Source organism: Lagopus leucura, unplaced genomic scaffold, assembly GCF_019238085.1.
Source record: "Lagopus leucura isolate 7727_CA_CO unplaced genomic scaffold, USGS_WTPT01 Super-Scaffold_1, whole genome shotgun sequence".
In the NCBI taxonomy this organism is placed as follows: Eukaryota; Metazoa; Chordata; class Aves; order Galliformes; family Phasianidae; genus Lagopus; species Lagopus leucura.
The window spans coordinates 24,070,087-24,090,528 of NW_024962250.1; the positions used below are offsets into that span (position 1 = coordinate 24,070,087).

Genomic DNA, 20,442 nt, shown 5'->3' on the forward strand with positions numbered 1-20,442 from the left:
CATGAAGGCCAAGGTATGTCTAGCACAGCTCCCAGCTAGCTGACTCTGGTAGGGTCATTATGTTAGCAGCATGAAGCATTAAGTAGCTATGTTTGCTATTTCCTGACAGACTAAACTAGTCTTTACTCACCTCCAAGTGCATCTGGTAGTTTACCACAGCATCAGTATTGAAGCCAAGTGAAGTTACTTTGTTCAGAACTTTGAAAACGAGTAACTGCCATAGCAAAAAAGTGCCACATTTGAAATGTGATCTTAGGAAACTTATTTTCAGTTTCTCTGTTTTCAATAGCTTTGCATGATTCTTCTTTCCCTACTTAGTAAGTGTGCCACTGACAACAAACAAGTTGTCTTTAGCAACAAACAGATTGCTTTCATAAATGTTGTGATCTGCTTCTGGAAAAGGCAGTTGTGTTGATTTGGCATGACTTTCTGAGGTTCTAGAAAAAAGTGCCAAGTTCTTTCATTACTCATTGTGATAAGTGAGGATTGGTGAGGCCTGACCATAGAGAAAGTTTAAAAAAAAAAAAAAAAAGCCAAAAAAACCCCAAACAAATACCAGTTTCAGTATTTCTCAATTTAAGTCATTTTTGTAAAATTCTGAAACATGACCTCAGTAACACTTCTTTTTGGAAGCATAGCAGAAATTCTTCTAAGCTGCAGCTTTATATGAGTAGAATGGTGTATTCATGCGAGCTATACTGAATATGCATCTAATTACCTGCATCATGCCTGGGTTAAGCTTTTTAGATGCTATTTCAGCAAAAGAGTAATTGAATTTCAAAGCTAGAGGAAAGAAACAAAGCAGATAGGACAAAAAGGACTATTCTATACATTTTATCTGTCCCCTAAAATCTTCTACTGCTGCCTACTTTTCTCCTATGTTTTAAAGGAGAGCTGGATAAATAGGTAGCAAACATGCAAAGAAACGAGAAAACCCCACACAACTCCCTTCTCTCCACACTCTCCTCCTCCCCACCCCCCCAAAAAAAGGTGACTAAAAATCTGTAAAATCTTACTGTAAAATCTTGAAGTGACAAGTCCATATCACTTGTGAAGTGTACAGAAAGAACAGTTCTTTTTGTGCAAAGGTTTGGATGGAAATAATCTCAGACCCATATATCCTAAGACAGTACTTGAAGAAGTTTGTAGCTTCTGCAGCCAAGCAGTAGCAGCACTAACAGCTGACTTGTGTGGCCATTAGTTAGGGTTATCAAAGTGAATTTTGAGTGCTTAAGCCAGCACTTGAGTTGGTGTGGATTAGAAATGCTTGCCTGGATAATTGCAAATAACAAATGTCTGTAAAGCTGTCATGATCTTGATTATTGGAAGAGCTACATCTGGGAACTGAATTATTTATTGTGAATTGTTCTCCTATCTCCTCTAGTAAGTGATCTCGTATGTCAGCGTTCAGTGCCTTGTCAAATGAAGTGGTCTGATCCTATTCTGTTGCCTCACCTCCATTCTTGTGTTATCAAGTTTAGCACTAGCATGCATCTTTCCCTTCTTGGAAAATGTAAGGATGGGCATTACATTATTAGATTCTTTTCCCTTCTCTCAGTTTGAGTAAAGCACCAGCTATCATGCTTTTTTTCTTTTTTTTTTTTTTTTTTAGCATAAATAAAAATGTATCAGTTGCAGTCTTCTTTTTCAGAGTTATATCCAGAAAAAAAATGAAAAAACAAAAACAACCCACTTTATTCTCTTCTTTAGTAATCCCAGTTATTATAGAAGCTTATTTTCTTCATGTGTTTTTTTTTTTTTTTTTATAGGAAAAATTTCATGGTCTACTTCATAAAACCACGACAGGAATGTTTAACATCATTCTAAGTTTCTTAAAGTAAGTGTCATATTGCTGTATTCTCCTGAAGCAATCACTGCACTGTCACACCATGGTTATATGTGTGAATATGAAGAGTTGAATGATCAGAAGACAAGGGCTGTTCAAAGATTGTTCTTGTAGACCATAAAGTGCTCAAGGGCTGGAGGACAGTAAGGATTTACGTATCTCTAGGCATTTGCCATCTATACTTCTGAGTTTGAACAGAGGATTGCAAATATGTAAAATCTGCAGTGTGTAACTATCTGTTCTCTGTGTAGTTGTCAGCAAGTATTTGAGATACTTGGAAAGGTGTGGCTCATATTTTGTTGAAATAGATCAGTGTGCCCATTATTTGTAGTAATATTATCTATTGACTTGAATGGAAAACATGCAGCATGATTATTTTAGTGGTTCATTGGTATGAACTTAAGGAAGAATATGCTATTGTATACCTTTCTGAATCAGGCCCAATAAAATTCTTGCTAAAGACTAAGCAGCAACTGAAGAAAAAATAGTTCTGTTAATTTGGATCTCTTCATATGTGCTTATTACACTCATTTAAGTTATATTTAAATGGTAACACAGTAGAGAAGGTATGAGAAATCAAGTGATTAATTTCGCAGAAGGCAGTAAAAAAAAAAAATTAAGGTTACTGTGAAGTGTCTGAAGAATTATATACTTGCTCTTAATCTGATCAAAATTGCTGAAAAATCAAATTTTTTAAACATAGGTTCTTCTATAATTCAGACACAAGGAAGTGATTCTGAACCTGGCACCAATTGTTCCAGAGGAACGGGGAGAAAAAAATCCCGGTTTACTTTGGTTGTAAAGATGTTGTTGTTGCTGGTGTAATTCAAGAAGCCCTTCCTGGACAAAGATGCAAGCTTATTTTGCAGTGAATTTTTGGATAGCTCACAAGATACACCATGAGGATGTGTATGCTGACAAGCAATGCTTGCATGACTGCATTCATCCTGATGTGTTCATCTTAAGGTGCTTGGAGTAATGTTATACAGGGTACAGTTTTTGTCTAAGTCTGACTGTATTTCCTTTCTAATTCCTTAGTTCCTTAGAAAACCAAAGCAGCGTAGCTGCTTTTGGAAGAGTTGTCACATCATGTGGCAGCTAGTAATCTGCCTTCATGCAGTCTATTTGCTAGATGCAGATTTAAATCCGTAGAGTAGTAAAGTCTCTTATTTTCCACTTCCAGGATGTTAAAAAGTGCACAAGATCCTTTGAGTTGCTTGGTGGTATTTCAGTTAAAGTAAATAATTTTATCAAGCACTCTTTATCAACCAGATACAAAGAATTGTGTAATAAAACACAGCTAACTAGCCTCCAGAAGACGTTTTATGACAGAATGTATTGAAGACATCTGCTAAGCGGGACACTGTCAGCCCCCGGGCCATATGCTTCATGTCCCTGGCATATGCACAGCTAAGCACGAGCAGCACTGAGCATACTGGGAGAGGTGTGGATGCCTCTCCACCATCTCCTCCCACTCCTCAAGGGAACATGGAGAAAGCTACTCTTGCTTTAGGCAGTAGAAAGTCACCAACCCTTAGGCAAGAATCTAATCAAGCCAGAATCATGACAGCTCTGTGTCTGTCCATCTCTGACTAATGTTAATGTCCTTTTCAATGAGCTACAGCTGAGAGTATGCCTTTCATTTCATTTAGTGTTGGAAAGGGTATTTTAACTCCCTGTATGTCTTGTGTGTTTTAAAACTAGATAATGGGGAGTGCATCAGGGAGGTTGTTATTTAAGATGAACTATTTTTTGCTTCTCTTAAGTATGTCTTTAGCTTTTTCTCATAGGCATCAGTTCTATTTTTACATTTCAAAACAAATGATCGACTTACAGGTCTTATATGTATTTGCCTGTATCTTATATGTATAAAAAGAAACTTCAACATTTGAAGGGTGAGTCAAGTGAAAAATATTGAAGAAACTGTTCCCTAAGCTTGTTTGCAGTTTCATTTGATTCTTTTTCAAGGAAGCTCAATTTCTTCCATGCACGTAGTTGCTTAGACAATTTACTGTATCTTTTTTGTGTTTTCAGGATAAAGCTCATGAGTAAATTTCTGTGTCTAATTTGATTTAGACTTTGTCCCTGCATTAAAGCAAGATACAAGAGAGAAGGTGAATGGCAAAAGCTAGTAGAATTAATAGTAAGGTGGCATTTTGGGGTTAGGAACAATACCTCCTCGCCCTGACATGATTTTATCTATTGCTGAACTCGTACTGAAATTATAAATAGTGACACAGAAGAGAGAGATGTGTTTAGCAGCTGTTTCTGCTGTGGTTTTTAACCCTCCTGTGGTATTATGGGTGGAATAAATTTATTAAATAACATGCAGGTTCTTTGAGCCTCTAACTCAATATTAAGGGGCTTTGCAGAATGGGAAAGCTCTATAACAGTGCAGGATAGCTGTCATAATCCCGCTGTTTAAAAGTATGGTAAGAGACTATCCCAAACACAAGAGAACAGCTACTGTCACGAGTCTTGGCAGCAGAACAGTTTGGATGTCATCAAGGAAAGGTTAGAGACAAAGAGCATATTATTGTCAGTCAAGATGGTTTTATGGAAATGTGTCCTGTCAAACAAAACTGTCATCTCTTGACAAGATAACATCTCTGGCTAATAAAGACAGCAGAATAATTATAGTGTACTTGAATTTTTCAAAGCCATTTGTCTTAGCACACTAACATCTTGACTGGGGAAAAAAAAACAGAAAACTTGGAACTAAGAGGTTATGTACTGGATGGCTTAAAATCTGTTATCTTGGCAGGTCTAAAAAGGTTCTTGGGAAAGAAAAGATCTGAGGAATTTTTTTACTTCTATATTCAACATTTTAACAGCATTCTGAGATAAAAATTATTTAATAGCAAGCAATATGATTAGTCTACTTAATAACAAAGAAGCTAGGATACTATTGCATTATTACAGGATAATTTGAATCAACTGAATATCACAGCTGAAAACTTTATAAAGCCAAATACAGAACAGTATGTGGAGGGATGGAACATACTGGCCATACCTAAGCAAACTTTCCAAAAAACTCATGGAAAGGAATGAAGTAACAAAGAATTTAAAGTCAATAACCATCTCACTGTCAGTCTTTATTCAAGTGATGTGCAAAAAGTAGGAAGAAACACTGGATCTTTGAGAATAACAGGTAGATATACAGAAATAGTCTTCTATAAACAGGCTGGTCTTTAGCTGGAAATAGGCTCAAATGCTTTGATGTATTTCACCTTTTCTGAAGGGAAGTCTGGAATTTGACTTGAGATATACAGATAACTCAGTTTGAAAAAAAGTAAGTCCTAGTATGGGATTTTTTTCAGTCTTCCATGAAAAGAATGAAATAAGCAAGTTAATTAAAAAAAAAATGCACTGTTTGAGTGAGAAGATACTTTCAAATAGTTGATTAGCAAATGTGGTGGATATGTCATTACTTAAAAATTTCTAATGTTGTACTTAAGCATGCGCTTTAGCAAGATTGTTACAATTCCTAGAAAGCTGTATTGCTCAAGGAGGTTGTGGATACTCCATCCCTTGAGGCATTCAAGGCTGGGCTGGATGTGGCTCTGGGCAGCCTGGTCTAGTGGCTGGTGATCCTGTATGTAGCAGGAGGGTTGAAACTAGTTGGTCATTGTAATCCTTTTCATGGTCCCAGGCCATTTTATGATATCTGAAAGAAATCAAGCTGAATGAGCCCTGCAAGCTGGAAAACCTGTGAAGACCTGTGGAAGTTTACTGTCTTAGTATTTTTTCTCTTCTATTGAAATAAGAATTATGTAGTATGTAGAAAGTTGAATGGAGGTTTTGGAGTCCAGAGTAATCCCTGGATAGTACACATAGCTCCTTTTTTAAGATTCTTTTTACACCATGGCTCTAGTTGGCCATGGTTTGAAAACAAAAATCAAACAAGCAAACTGAAAGAGAACCACCCACTCCATTTCTTAGGACTCTCACTAGCTAATTAAAACTATGCCTAGTCAGCAGAGCAAATTGCACAGTGACTACAAGAGAATTTGATAAGTGTGTTTACATAGCATACCTGGCATATGCAGATCCACATCTTTAAGAATGTGGAATGTTCTCTATCAGTGGTGGGGTGGGTGGAAAGATTGCAGCTGCATAATCCTTCAAGAAAGTTTTGTCAGTTCGTATGTGTCACTTATCCTTGAAAAGGTATTTCTTCCACCTACAAAAGCTTGTTAGAAAATTGAAATTAAATGTCAGGGAAAAAAAATTGCATTCATAAGCATGAAAGGCTTTTGAAGCAGATTTTTTTTCCTCTTGAAGTTAAACTATGAAGGTTCTAATAGAGAAAGAGTAAAGCAGTTTTCTTCTACTGACCGCTCCTTGTCTATTGAGATTCATTGTGTATTTATAACCAACTACTAGCTGGTGCTAGCTGTTCTGGAAGAAATTGAAATGTGCTAGACCTTCCTTCTAATCTGGATGTTTGAAATACCTTTATAAATTAGTAAAGGTGTGTGATAGGTGAAGAATTGAGATTCTACCTAAAATATTTTCTGATTGGTGACAAAACTATAATCATCTTCTGGAAGAAGAGCAGCTGTTGGTGAAAGTATCTGCCTAGGGTCTTGTTGGATCTTTAAATGACATGCCTAAGGCTTTATTGTGATATAAGAACAGTTATAAAAATTTCCAATTGCACTTAGATCTTGGCTTGGGTTGTGTTCATGTAGCAAGTAAAAAATCGTAGGAAAGTTGACTGTAAATTGACATTTCATCATATCCAGCCTCCCACTGGGATTAGGATTGCTTTCTGTGTTAGCCTGGCTCATCTGTGGTTTAGTCTAGATGCAGCTCAGAGTTGACTGTTTTTATGGATTGCCTCTCTTATTCTACACTTTTCTGGTGAAGGAGCTGTTCCTAATGTTCACTGAACTTTTCAAGCTACAAATTATGGCTGTTTTTCTTATTAAGTTTACGTACTTGTGTTACTTTCTATCTTTTCTGCAGCAGGGGAGCAAAAATCTCCTTTCCCTGCTTCTCCAGGCAGTGCCTTCTGCAGATGACTATTTATGAGCTTTGACGGGTTGTTAGTTCTCCATGGTCCATTCATTTTGCAGTCAAGTCTTCTGGGAATGACAACAATGTGGCCAATTTTCAGTGTTAAGCAATTATATAATATCTATAGGCATCACTTTGACGGGAGATTACTATTAAGAGAAATGGCTGTAATATTCTTTCCATAATAGAGCCATTGTGCCTCCACTGTTAATTTAGCTCATTTTGTGTTAGACATTCACTAAACTGACTATAAGATAACTTCAGACACTTGATCACTGTAGTGTTATTAAATAGTTGCATGCTAATGTGTTCAGATGACTTGCAAACCTCATATGATCAGAGGCTGTCTGAACCATCAGAGAAGGTTAAAGGAAAATACAGTTCTGACTTGCTTGCTTTAGCTATTTTTTATTAAAATAAACGAAGCATTTTTTAATCATGTTTGGGGGGGGGGGGGCGGTTCTAGCTTGTCAGCTCTGTCACTGATGTCATTTGCTTCTGGCTACAGTGTAAATAGGATTCAAATACATATTCTTCCCAAAGGATGGGTGTGGGTGTGTGGGAGTTTTCTTGTGGGGGATGGGGCTGAGGTGGAATGGGAGAGCATGACAGGAGTTGCATAGAGGCAACAGGCAGTATTTCTAAACTTAGATGTTATACTCAAATTTCTGATCTGGGGAGAACATAAGGCTTGATTAAAATGCAACATGGGATTTTAATTTTTTTTTTCTTCTGCTTCTAGTTTCAATTTTACTTGGTATTTCCTGAGCGTACGTATATGCTTCTTCTTTTTTTTTTTTTTTTTTTTAGTTAGTAGATGCTTTGCATAAATGTGATGCTGAACAACATTAAAGGGCTGAGCCATCCACCTCCTGATAAATCTGCTTCCAGTGCGAATTGTGCCCATACCGTTTGCATACTTTCTATGCAGCTGCTATTCCCATACAGTACATGAGCATTTTTCTTTTAGTCACTGATTAACTGCCTCCCTAGTTTGTTTTAATGGTAAGTGGAGGTGGCTGTAAGTGCTGCCTTTTTCTACTTTACAAGCAAGAAATCCAGGCCATTCCAGATTGTTAAATATTCCATGGCATTTCTCAGTGGAGAGTTTTTTAAGCCCACATGTTCTCTCCAAATGCTTTGCCAAACTTCCCTTGTGATTTTAAATTAATATTTTTTTGTCATATTATAATGTAATTCAGTATAGCACAACTGTGAAAAACTGTCTCAGAGATGGCTGAATTTCAGTATTAAGTGAACCTTAAATTAGTGCTTATATAGCTTACAAAGCATGCTGAGATCTCTAGGGAGGGAGAATCATTAAAAATAGGTACTATTGCTATTATAACTGTTACTGAAAGTAATGATTACCTCTTTCTCCCAGGGAATTATGTATGGCATTTTTTCCTATGGGAGCTGTCCCTGTCTTGAGGTTTTTCCAGTGGCCTTTAAACTTTAATCTGGGGCCTTAGAAAACCTTTTAGGTACACGCTGAGGCAGATTATGTTACTAAAGCAAGCTCTCCTGCTGGTAGAACTGTGTGTTTAATTCTTGGCAGAGCTGGAAGACTTGGCTTGGTTTTATTTCTGTTCATCATTTTCATGTAGTATGGGAGATGTTGATAGTTCTCAACTGCAGCTTAAAGGAAAGAGGAACACAGTATTTTAAAAATAATGCCCCCCAAAATTTCTGTTTGATTGAAGAAAAAAAAATACAAGTTTGTTTGATGTACTTTTAAAACATGTAAATCTAGTGCAGTTCTTTTTAGGAGGAGAATAGGAAGATAATGAAGTCAGTCTTTCACTAAAGTTGGTGAGATGTGTGTCTGCACGCAGTTAAAAATGCGTTTTATGAAAATTCCATCACTGTTAACATTTGGTTGTCAAGAGAGGGTGTCAAAATGAAGCAAGTGCTGTACCAGCAACTGTAGTACCAACTTATCTTTAGTTGTTTTGTTACGTTTGAATGTTAATTGTTAATTACTATTTGAATAGACCCTTACTGGGAGTCTGCCTGTTGCAGGAAGTGAAGGAGGCATCAAACTAGCTTTGCTGTAGTTCTTTGACAGGTTAAAACCAGCAAAGCTTCCCTGATGTCAGTGGTTTTGTGTTAATTTACACCAGCCAAAGACTTGCATGCTTTCAGTGTGTCCTCATGTGCCCTATGTGTTACTGTCTTGCAAGTGTTTATTTAAATCATTGCAACGTGTCAAATGCTGGCCACTAAATGTGAGTTTCTCTTACACTAATTTCCCCAGATTTCTTAGAACCTGGGCTCTTTCAAGGGGGGAGCAAGAGCAGTGTCATTTAATTTACAGCTGGAAATTGACTCACCAATGCTTCTGTTCATATCTCTGCGCAGTGAAGTGACTAACCTTTTAATTTAGGTATTTAACATCAGATGATATGAAACCTGTATCGTAACATATGTCTGTCACTTCTGTGGCTTATTTCTGAAGTGGAACACTGCAGGAAACCTGGTTTTGGTGTCTCTTTCTATCCTTCAGTATCTGAACATGTTGTGTATGTTTGTGCTCCCATGTGCTGCAGTGTGGTGATGAGACACTGTTATGGCACAAATGTGCTACTACCAAGCTGCAATAATTGATGTCGCAGGATGTCACAGATGTATCATGTCGTCATTAGTTGCAGTCATCTGATGCAGTTGCTTATTTGGATCTTGTGGTGACGTGATGAGGATTGCGATCAGATGCTCTCCTTAATGTCTTAAGAACTGAACTGTTCAGCAATTAGTAATGAGGGAATATGATGCTGGCTGATGAGGCTTTTTGTATTGTGAGGTTTGCTCATCCTGTTCCACCATGTTGTTGAAGCTGTATTTAATCATCTTGTGTGCTTTGTGCAACTATGCCATGATTGCAAATAAAGTTTATATGCAACAAGAAGTAAGAATGGAAAGCTGTACCCACAATTTATGTCCTCTTATCATTTGAAGCCCTATAATATCTGTAAAGAAATATTTAATACTCTTAAAATAGCTCTGGATTTGTGAGACAGCACAAGAATAAAAATCCAGCTACAGCAGCCTCCCTGGAAATTAATTTTGTTCCATTTTAGAAGCATTATTGTTGCTCAGGTGAATGGAGGAGGAACTTGGTGTGTAGAAATGTGCTAGATTTGTGACTGGGGACAGGTTATAAGGGGAAGTCTAAAAGGCTGCATGCTCTATCAAAATAGGAAGAAAAGTGCTTTCTGTCTGTGAATGCATTATTAAGAATAATAACCATCTAGTAGGTGGAGAACTGGAAGAAACTTTACTTAGTGACTCTGTGCCTTTAGTACTTCATAACAAATCTTACTATTGAAATATTTTGAGTTAAATGAGCAGCATAAAATAGCTGGAAATCACTTCAGTCTGATTATAAGCAATTTAATTAATTTTGCAGTGGAATTATGGATGGTTTGTCAATGCTTTTTATTACTAGTATACATTCTTGTATTAAAAGTGAGCATTAGGGAACTTTCATCTTGCATTATCTCTGATCTCTAGCTGAAGGATTTTTGGATTGAGGTCTGTCTAAAGAGCTGGAGGGGGATGCTCTGCTCAGAGTGACAAATGTCAGAGACTTCAGGTAGCTTAGGGATGGGCAGCACTTAATGTCAGAGAAACTGAAGTTTAATCCATCCTTCTGTTGATTGGGCTGCACAAACAGGGAGGAGCTTTCACTGCAGAAATCCATTGATAAGCGGATTCTGCTCAGCTGGAATTTCTTAGAAGAAAAGCTGAAGTTTCCAGGACTATTCGTCCATGCTTTAATACAGATCTGCTTTTTCATTGTCTACTTTATAGCTACAAGGTATAAGGTTACTTGGATTTAAACAAATTCAGAAGCAGGCTGATCTGCTGGCTGATCTTGGGCCTGTTTGTTTCTTAGGCTGTGAAGGTCCCAGGCAATAGACAGCTACTGCTACTTTTAGAGGACAGATGGTGCTTGCAGCATTGTCACTATTGTCATATATTGTCACATATGATCCTACTACTGAGTACTGACACCTTCTCATATTTCCCAAGTGTTTGCTGTTAGATGCAGATATGCTATAGCATGAATTCTTGCTCATCAGCCACTTAAGTGAAAAGGTACTACTCTGGGCAAGTTTCTGGCTATTGCAAAACCACTTATAATGAAATAAAGTCTCTGAAGTACTTAGGACCAAACTCTTAAGTGGATTATAAACATACATAATATATGGGACAAATAATGATTGTGACAAGTCTCAACCATGCATATCTCTGGCCAGTTTAATAGTGAGTTAGATGAGTTGAGTGAACTGCTTGAAGTTCTTGTTAGTCCATCAAAGGAAGGATGTCATGCAAAATCTGTGGGATGGATTTTTGGTTTCCTGAAAAGTTTTCTTTGTATCATTGTAAATCATTAAACATAGATCAATATATGAAAAACATCTGTCATGAAAACATTGACCTCTGAAATGCTATTCTGCCTTTCTAGGATGGGTTTAGAAGGGATGAACTTTGGTCTTCTAAAACAGACTGTAAGAGAAAGTTTGCTGGTCATCCAGTTAGCAAACGTTGAAAAGAATGCAACACACAACATTTTTCCTATTGTGCAGCTTGGCACAATTTGCAACCAGCTGCCAAAATATGACCATCTTCCTTTGAACCTTAGTTGACAGGAAGCATGCTCAATAACATATGATGCACATTTGGACTCATAAGACATGGATAACTCCATTTGATGATGAAGTACTTCTTAAAAAAAAAAATCAGTCTCATTTCTGTGCCATTTATCTAAAGTCCATTGGCTAAAGACAGTTGGGGGAATAAATATTGTTATTAATCTCTCAAAACCTCGTAACTTTCCTGTCATCCACGAAGGCTTGACAGTGTGAATACTGAGGACTAAAGTGTACTCAGGAATTTTCCCTTCTGCTGCCTGTTCAGTGCCAGCTGTGCAGCAATTGCACTGTCTTAAGGTAGAACATTGCCCAGGGCTGCAGCTGGCCAAGAATTCAGCAACATTCCTCTTGCTGTACTTGCAGTTATGTTAGAAAAACTTTAGGCTTTACAGTGGGAAGATGAAGAAATTAAAACCCTTTTTACAGGTTGTAAGTTACATTGGGTACTGCATTCTCACGTTAATTAAAACTACTGATATAAATGAGTCACTAATTTTAATTTACTTGATGGCCAAATTCTTGCCCTTCAGCTAAGTTCACATAGCTAGAACTAGACTAACTCAAAAGAAGGCAGGGAGGATACATCTGCAGTTGTGTGCCTTTTGAGCACTGTGTACTTTGGAGCACTTTTTCTTTCACAGCTGGTGATTTACTTGTTGAAGTTAACCTAATTTTTCCTCTGGAAAAAATTCTATGCATATAGGCCTTCAGATAACTCAGAGTAATATGTCTGTATCTATTTGCAATCTGGTCACAGATTTTTCATGCCTGTCACATTGCTCACTGATACTCAGTCTGGTGTTGGTTTATGGGTAGAAATGATATTCCAATTACACAGATTTCTGAATATTACTTTGGAATTGCCTCCTGAAATATGACTATTGTAATTGGAAATTCAGAAGTTTTGCTTATTTCAGCCTCTTTTCCTTCTTTTAGTCTCTGTTTGAACATCTTCATACCATTTTGTCCTTCTTTGCGTGTTCCCCACTTGATGGCAGTGCAACAACACGTATGGAAATAGAGAGGACTGAAAAGCTTGGTTTTAAAGCTTACACCTCAGGTAGTGTAAAAATATCCTTTATGGCAACTGCTTACTTAAACTATGTACGTTGTTTGAGCTGGCTGCATCCATGTAAGTTCTACCTGCAAGGTCCCTGCTGTGAGAATTCAGTAATGTACTTGTGCTAATTAACTCGATCTTACAGAAACTAACGTTTTAGCTACTTGTTTATGTTTGTAGAAATGCTACTTCTGTACAGCAAGCTAGACTCTTTAATAAATCAGATGTTCTAGTGTCAACTAATTTGTGGAAGCAATGTTTCCACAGCAACACTTGAAGACAGCACTTAAATTTCAGAAAAAGCTAGAAAACCAATCTCAAGATCTAAGAGAGTTACTGCAGACTAACTATCAGTGACCACAGTGGATCAGTTTTGGTTTTGTTTGGCAAAGCTTGATGGCACATACTCAGTTGTCAACTCAGTGTGGGGATATCTGATGCACTTTAAAAACAGACTTGCTCTGTTTCTTCAGTTGCTTTGATCTAGTGTGCTTAATTGATACTGACAAATGCTGGAGTGTGTATTTGTGAGGGTTTATCTTTCCATTTAATTGTTTTGGTTAAAAACTAGCCCTAAATATGGTGTAAATAATAAAGCAATTTATATACTGCTCTCTATTCTAGTGGATCACTAGGCAATTTTCAACTTAATACACATGGGGTTAATAAAATCCAAACAAGTGTTCTGGCATGGGTATTAGGACTACATTGACTGAAATTATAAACACAAATCTGGACTCTATGAAAAATGCTAGGAGATATCTTTCTTCTGAAGCTTTTGTCAGAAATGATTCTGGCTGTAGAGCATATTTATAAGTACTTGTCCTACAGCTGCCTTAGAAGAATGAAAGGTGGTTTCAGGCCTTGACAATGAGTTAAGAAGTCTAATTATGTAAGCCTGATGATGAAACTCTTAAATCATTCCTTTTGCTCTTTTAAAGCAATTGGGCTTAAATCTGGCCTTGAACCACTGATGGAGGGCATTTGCAGCTGAGGCTGAAAACGTAAGAGAAAAAGAAGCGCAGAGCATAGGAGAACCAACTTTAACTTTATTGGACTATAACTATAACCAACTATAACTTTATTGGTTTTGGTAAGAAGGTAGGTTGAGTGAGAAGTAACATTATGGTGAGGATTCCCAAGGAATGGAAGCATTAGTCTAAGACAAACCTTCAAGAATGAAAGGTTTTCCCACTTTCCCTTTCATTTTATGAAACCATCCTATCCATGCTCTGCTGTACTTACTCTGCAGATAAGTGTTTGAAAATAAGGGTATGGCTCTAAGTGTTTCTCCTTAGAAGAAGAGTATGGACACTGGAAGAGTACAGTTGGATCCCTGCAGTTCCATTTTAAAAACAAAGAAAAGTAACTCCTAGGGGCAAGTACTCCAAACTAGGTTTAAAACTTTCCTTATGTATATTTACCTGGGATGAAGTTACAAAGTTAATTTTATTTGCAGCAGAAATATAGTATGGTGCCCTATGTTTGGAGTTAAGACTGTTGGTAACAGCGTTCTGACTGCTGCTGAGAAGTGCTTGCATTGTATCAAGGCTTCCTTCTTCCAGTCTTGCTACCAGAGTAGGCTGGGACTGGGGAGGAGTTTAGGAGGGAGCAAAATATAACAGCAGACCCAAAATGATCAAAAGGATGTTCCATACTCTATGAAGTTGTACTCAGCAATAAAATCTCAGGAAAAAGAGGATGAAGGGTTGACTTTCTTAAAAAACAAACAAACAAAACAAAACAAAAAAACAAAACAAAAAAAAAACAAAAAAAAAAAAACAAACAAACCCACTATTATGTATGCTGAGCAGTTTCTGATTTGTCTTGTTTCCAAACTTGTAAGGTGATCTCTGTGAAGTTTTCTTCCTTACTACTAGTACTAGAAATCTACCTTCAGAATATGAAATTTGAGATGTCTTTCCACATGGATTGCGGTTTCAAAAAATAAAATAGAAGGGAAATTAATAAAGGAAAGTAGGCATTTAAAATTAGGCATGGTATCTTGTAAATTTTCAGTAAAGAATTGGAAAGGGTGAAGTTGATAGGAATATCCTAACATCTTCATAGACTTGTATACACTGGAATGGCTGACCTCTGCCCGGCTCCAGACTGAATGTTTCAAGGTTAATAGGAATATAAACACTGGGAGATTTATTCTGGGGGACCTGTGCTGGTTTCTGTTGTGCAGACTGACCTGGAGTAGATATATCAGTGATTGAATTTCTAGTGCTGTTTTATGTGATGTTTAATCTCAGCAGAGTGAAGAAGCTGTCAAAGTAGAAATAATGAATAAATTTGCTATTTATGATTATTTTTCTTCTTGCTGTGTTGAGATTAATAATATACTTGCTTATGGCTCATGCATCATTTTTTTTTTTTTTTTTGCTGCAAAGAAATGCAACATCATGCACTGCAACCCTCCTTTCCTTTTGCTCTTCTATTCTCTAACAGGGACCATTTTAAATGTGTTAATTTCTTGATGCATTTTAAGATACTCTAGATATCTTAAGATCACATATGGGGTAGAATTCTTTGTGGCATCTGTTCTTTTTACCTTCTTTAAAATCCTTGTTTTTGAGTCTTTTTTTCTTCCCTTTCCCTACCCTCTCTAGGACCTTTTTAACAAAATAGGTACATTTATTCTGCTCTTAAGTCGTGTGTTCATTTAGCTGTGGTTATCTCCATTACTAATAAGGAGCAGATTTTTGGATTAATTAAGCTTAACTGTTAAGGTTATTGCTGGAAGCAAACTTTAAAATTTCTGAACTTTGAAGCAGTTTACTAATTTTAATGAGTTCAGCAAGCTTGTTAATGAATGAGTATTTTATTAGTTCTATTTGGAGAATACTCCAGTACCTTTCAAAGGTCACTAATGAATTATTGATAGCCCTGAGAATAAGACCTAGATCTTTGGGCTTCAGCTTTGGGCTTAATATGCATTCCTTTCTGTATATATGCATCTTCTGCCTGCTAGAAGTATTACTAATCTCTAGCGGAATAGACTAGAGGTTGCATAGGAACACTATTTCTCATTCCTCATAGCTACTTTCGTTGTAAGGACTTTGCTTTGACAGAATTTGAGAAGCTCAGTTCCTTGTAAAATCTTAAGTATCTATTAGTTCCTGTGAATCCTGTTAGTTTCAGGATTAAAATTCTCAAAATACCAGGCCTGTGGTCCTCTTGATGAATGCGATCAGAGTAATTAGTTTGAATAACAAACTTAAGGAATCAGTAAATTCTGTAAAAATTTAAGCTTTGGGAACATACTGTATACTCCATTCAGCAAAGTATAACAGATAATTGCTTCCAAGGAGCTCTCTGATGTAGATCTGCCAGTGGCTATAAATTATAAATAGTATTTTTCAGTCAGTTGTGAATGGAGCTTTAGGTAAAATACATCTTGGCTGTTATGTCTTGAAACTGGTTGTTCCACAAAGCTAATCAGTAATGTTAAAACTTGGAATTAAGGAAAGAGGCAAGTGATTTGGTGAATGTCCATTGATTGTGGAACATCACAAAAATAATCTACCTCAGACAACATGTTGAATTCTTAACATGTGATATGAGTAGTATAAGCTGTCAGGTAATGAGAGGTTTACACAGGTGTTTTCCCACTGGCTAGGTTAGTTTTAATTGCCATATGTTAAAGCCAATTTGTGTTAAAGGGGAGAAAAATCAGTATGAGTGAAATTCAGAGGTGACTTATGTAGCATATCATTTACATGTGGCTATATCAGTGTATGTGCATCAGATTTGCTCGAACCATATGCTTGCAGGTAGTCCATAGACTGTGGTTTGTACTGATACCTATCCTGTCTTGGTGGGCGTTTGGTATCATCCAGTCCATAGCGATGCCAACAGAGTGATGCATTTCTGCTGGCAATTTGACAAACTGTGTTTTCTTTAAACATCTTTTCAGCTAATCTTTTTGTCACTGGGATAGTGTAGCCTAAGGTTGGAGAAGCAAAATTTGAGAAAAATTGTTCATCACTATTAGCTAATAAGCACCTAAAAATAACCTGCATGGAAACACACACCATGTCAGATACAGGTTGCAAAAAAAAAAAAAAAAATCAAAGCCCTGATAGATGACTTTTAAAATTAGCCTTAGTGAGTATTTGGAAGCCCTGAGGTATCTTCACTGCATGTTGACCTTGAATATTCTAGGTGCTGGCAGCTGAGAGTTGAGGAAATTAATGAAGGGAGGTTTCACTGAAAACAGATTTCCTAAATAAATTAATGATGGCTCATTATTTACTCCATAGAGGGGAGAGGGAAGTGTGTGTCTGTTCTAGAACTCAAGAAAGGGAATTATCCAGTTAACAAGAATGTTCATTGATCTCTTTGCTTTCTTCTTCCTCACACAAAGTTGTCTAGGCAGAAAATTGCCTGTAATACAGCAGCTTTTTCCTTGCTCCAGATGATACTAAGTGAAAATTGGTAACTGGCAAACCACTTCAGAAGTCAAATTTGCTCTTATGGCACTTGATTTAAGTTGTAGGCTATGGAAACCTGAGTAATTTAACATCTGGTTGTAAGCAGTGCCAAAGTATGGTATGTTCTGGAGGAAAAACGAAATGAAGAATTCACAGTGCATCTGGAAGAGTTATTATTATTGCAGCCAGATTTTGTGAAAGGTACTGGGATTTGACTGAGGGTGGACTGGAGGAGGAGGATGAATCTTAAGAGTGAGGAGGACACTTCCAACAAGCTCTAAGTTCTTGTGCCTGAAAGAAGGTGAGAATGCTCAAATATGTGCTGTCTGCTTGTGCCAAAAGTTAGAAACTGTATCAGAAGGAAATGATCCCACTTGTTGAAGAGCAAAAAAATTGTAATCTCCTTCCCTTACTACTTATTGAACAGGTTGAAAGGGAGATGAAAACTGTTTCATAATTTAAAATAAAACAAAAGCATCTAAATTATGCATCCTTTGAAAACCTGAATTTACCTTCAATAAGAAAATCCATATTTTTGGTTTTAAGGAAAGACTCTTAAAAGAAGATAGAAAAAAGTGCGCTCATTACCTATTTTTGATGTTCATTGAGCTTTCAGAAGAGAAAAATATGATGTTTAATCAATGTTTTTGTTTAATTGAAAAGGCAATAATACTTGTTAAATACACTCTTCAGTAAGGAAGCTAAGGGGTGTATTGCTGCCTGCCAAGGAGGAAATCTGACCAAAATGTCTGTTTCCCTGAGATCTTACTTAGCTCATCCATCAGTTTCTGGCAAGCTAAGTGACCTCACAGAATGGTTGAGACTGGCAGGGACCACCGGGTCCATCTGGTCTAACCCCTGCTCCAGCAAGGGCATGCAGAGCAGGCTGTCCAGTACCATGTCCAGGCAACTTTTGAAAATCTCCCAGGAGGAGACTCCACAGCCTTTCTGGGCAACCTGGGTCAGTGCTCTGTCACCTGCGCAGCACAGAAGTGGACTGGACACAGAGCTTCAGATGTGGCCTCACCAGTGCTGAATAAAAGTGCTGAGTAAAATCCCTTTTACTCTCCTCCTGTTGCAACCCAGGATACTTTTAACCTTTCTTGCTGCAAGGGCATGTTTCTGGCTTGTGTTCGATTTGGAGTCTGCTGGGACACCAAGGTCCTTTTCTTCAGAGCTGCTTCCCGGCTGGGTGTCCCTCCAGTTTGGAATTCTTGCCAGTTGCAGGACTTTGTGCTTCCCTTTGTTGAACTTTTGAGATTCCTATAAACACATCCTTGATCAACCCATCAGCCTGTCGATCTCTAGGCTATCTCAGCTAGCAGAATGGCTATTCATACATCCTCTGCAGTGCAACTGAGAAACTGTGTCCAAATCTTGTTTTTTAATATCTTATTTCTAAACTTATCTATTTTTCTCCAGCATGTACTAAAATAATTTCTAGATACAGTGGAAGAAATTTGTGATTTGGGCGGTGGTTAAACAGAAGATTGTTGGTTTGTTTTCTTTTGTTTTAGCTGGAGATAGATCTAGGTGATTTTTGGAGGTCAGATTCAACCCTTTCTGGGAAATGGTTATTACCAAAAGTATTTCTTAACTGCTGGATCAATAAACAACTCCTAATATATTTAGTAATACATTTATTAAGCAGAGAAACTCAAATCAATTTCTTGACTTTGCATATAGTTTTGGCTGATTGCTGTCTAGATTCCATTCAGTACCTGAGCAGGCATTGCTGATATACCTGGGAGTCCCTGTTGTGGAAATGGTGCCAGAGCTGTTGTCAGTGGGGCCAGTGATGGCAATATATTGTTGCACCTTCCATTGCTATCAAAGCTGCATTTCCACCTTCATTATTTTTTTTACTTTGTATTTCAGCAATAATTGTAATTATAATTTGTCTTTCTTTCTTTGAGCCTGACTCCAACTCTGGTCATATGAGTGAGTTAATATCAGCAGTAGAGGAAGGAATGAAAGTAAAACTGATGTGTTTTAACCTGAGCATGTTCACATGGTATATGCAATACTGCACATGCCTTATAGAAAGCAAATGAAAAATGGTTAAAGGAATCTTGTCATAAAAGAGGTAGATGGCAGGAAGCACATGCACTTTGCAACTTTTTGTCATAACAGCAATTCTGGAATTCTTTCTGTAATCTGAGTAGGAGTAAAGCTTTTCTTTTTATATGGAATTGTCTGAGCTTTCAGAGTAATGCCCCTTCAGTCTTGAATGATTATTGTGAATCTAGAGATTCATTCTTGTTTGAAATGTCTGGTGTGTGCATCATAGGCTTATGAATGTCTTGGGAGATGAAAAAGCAAAAAGCTTTTAGGAAAAGCTACAGTTGAGTTCCGCATTAAATAAACACCTTGGAGAATTTTCACTGTTAGGATGTGACTTACTGTACTGCTTGTGGAAGTGGTCTGATGTGAATTGATTAATGTGTTTGTACTGCTGAATATCTACAGAATGAAAGTACATATTTGAATAGTCCATTTTTTTAAGATCTTGATAAAGAAATATAAAATATTTTAATTTAACCTTCAGTCTTAACAGCTGCTGCTCAAAAGGAAGACGTGCTTTTCTGAGTTGGAACACTTTTTTTTTTTCCTTTGATTTCTATCTCTTTCTAAGGAACAGATTAGTACAACACTGGATGGCTTTGCCTGAATTTTATGTTTTTCTGTCACCAATTAAGTCCATTTGTAGATGTTAAGTGAGATTTGTAACTAGCTTTTTGAAAATCTAGTAACCTGGAATTGAAGTCTTTCTTTACCAAACATATACATTTGTCTTGTCTAAAAAAAAAAAAAAAAAAAAAAAAGCTACAAAAAAATAATAATAATAATAAAACCCCACCCAATCCCAACCACCTAGAAGGAGCTACAGCCCATTTCCCTACTCTGTGTCTCCTCTCTCCTGGGTCTCCAAGGAATGCAGGACTTGCTTATGATTCTGAGATGTTTATCATAAGGTGTGTGGGGGAATCTCTCAACAAACTCTATGAAAAGTATTAATTACTGCTTGATGCTTGCACTTTTTGGGGATGATGTCCACCCACAGCAGGCTTTTTTTCCTTCTATAATAAATTTCTTAGTGTGTTTGCATCTTGTTCTGTATTAGTCAGTACAATTTGAAAGGGATGAGTAAAATTAATAGTTGCTGGGAATTCTATTTTCTTCGTTGTCAGTATTAGTGTCCTGTGGAGACCAGAAACTCATATTTTATCCTTAGTGTTTCTCACTTGCAAGAGGCACAACTAGATATTCTGGTGTTGTGTTGGGGGCCCTTGACTTCTCTGCTTTGTCTTGAGGGGATTCTTGCTTTACATGTGCTGTTACAGAAGTATAAGGATGGTCTGAAGTAAACACAGTCACTCCTGCAGGAACAATAGGATTGAAATATGTCTGGACTGGATA

The 20,442-nt window shown here is 37.1% G+C and overlaps 1 long non-coding RNA gene across 2 annotated transcripts in view; it reads left to right on the plus strand.

The window, feature by feature from the left end:
* LOC122178309 overlaps nucleotides 1-20,442 on the plus strand; it is a 49,514-nt gene that overhangs the window by 11,172 nt on the left and 17,900 nt on the right. The window contains exons 2-3 of one of the 2 annotated variants that reach the window (XR_006178276.1): nucleotides 1,770-1,837; nucleotides 12,460-12,583. This is a non-coding gene — a long non-coding RNA (uncharacterized LOC122178309). The remainder of the gene's footprint in view (nucleotides 1-1,769; nucleotides 1,838-12,459; nucleotides 12,584-20,442) is intronic. The other variant, XR_006178281.1, reaches the window with a different exon arrangement.